This window comes from Meleagris gallopavo, chromosome 6 (genome assembly GCF_000146605.3).
Source record: "Meleagris gallopavo isolate NT-WF06-2002-E0010 breed Aviagen turkey brand Nicholas breeding stock chromosome 6, Turkey_5.1, whole genome shotgun sequence".
Lineage (NCBI taxonomy): Eukaryota > Metazoa > Chordata > Aves > Galliformes > Phasianidae > Meleagris > Meleagris gallopavo.
This window is the reverse complement of record NC_015016.2, coordinates 21,098,015-21,099,294: the sequence shown is the minus strand read 5'-3', so window position 1 is coordinate 21,099,294 and position 1,280 is coordinate 21,098,015.

Below are 1,280 nucleotides of genomic sequence, written 5' to 3'. Positions count from 1 at the left end.
TCTCAAGGCTAAACAGACTCAGTTCACTTAGCCTTTCTTCATAGGGGAGATGCTCCAGGCCCTTCACCATCTTTGTGGCCCTCCGCTGGACTCTTTCCAAGAGATCCCTGTCTTTTTTGTACTGGGGAGCCCAGAACTGGACACAGTTCTCCAGATGAGGCCTTACCAGGGCAGAGTAGAGGGGGAGGATCACCTCCCTCGACCTGCTGGACACGCTCTTCTTAATGCACCCCAGAATGCCATTGGCCTTTTTGGCCACGAGGGCACAATGCTGGCTCATGGCCAACCTGTCGTCCACCAGGACGCCCAGGTCCCTCTCTGCAGAGCTCCTCTCCAGCAGCTCATCCCCCAGCCTGTATTGGTGCATGCAATTATTCCTCCCTAGGTGTAAGACCCTACACTTGCTTTTGTTGAACCTCATCCGGTTTCTTACTGCCCAGCTCTCCAGCCTGTCCAGGTCTCGCTGAATGGCAGCACAGCCTTCAGGTGCGTCAGCCAATCCTCCCAACTTCGTATCATCAGCAAACTTGCTGAGGGTGGCCACTATCCCCTCATCAAGGTCATTGATGAAGATGTTGAACAAGACCGGACCCAGCACAGACCCCTGGGGGACACCACTGGTTACAGGTCTCCAGCCAGACTCTGCACCACCAACGACGACCCTCTGTGCTCTGCCAGTCAGCCAGTTCTCAACCCACCTCACTGTCCACTCATCTATCCCACACTTCCTCAGCTTTGTTATTAGGATGTCGTGGGAGACAGCATCAAACGCCTTTCTAAAATCAAGGTAGACTTCACCTACCGCTCTTCCCCCATCCACCCAGCGTGTGACAGCATCATAGAAGGCCACCAAGTTGGTCGAGCACGACCTCCCCTTGGTGAACCCATGCTGACTACTCCTGATAACCTCCTTTTCTCCCAGTTGTCTGGAGATGGTATCCAGCACAAGCTGTTCCATCACCTTTCCAGGGACAGAGGTGAGGCTGACAGGCCTATAATTACCCGGATCTTCCTTCTTGCCCTTTTTGAAGACCGGAGTGACATTGGCTATCCTCCAGTCTTCAGGGACCTCCCCTGTTGTCCAAGACCTCTCAAAAATGATGGAGAGCGGTTCGGCAATGACCTCCGCCAGCTCTCTCAGCACACGTGGATGCACCCCATCAGGTCCCATGGACTTGTGGACCTTAGTACTGCCTAGGCGCTCACGCACGTCCTCTTTCCTGACTAAAGGGAAGTCTCCCATTCCCCAGACCCTCTCACTAACCTCCAGGGTGTGGGAT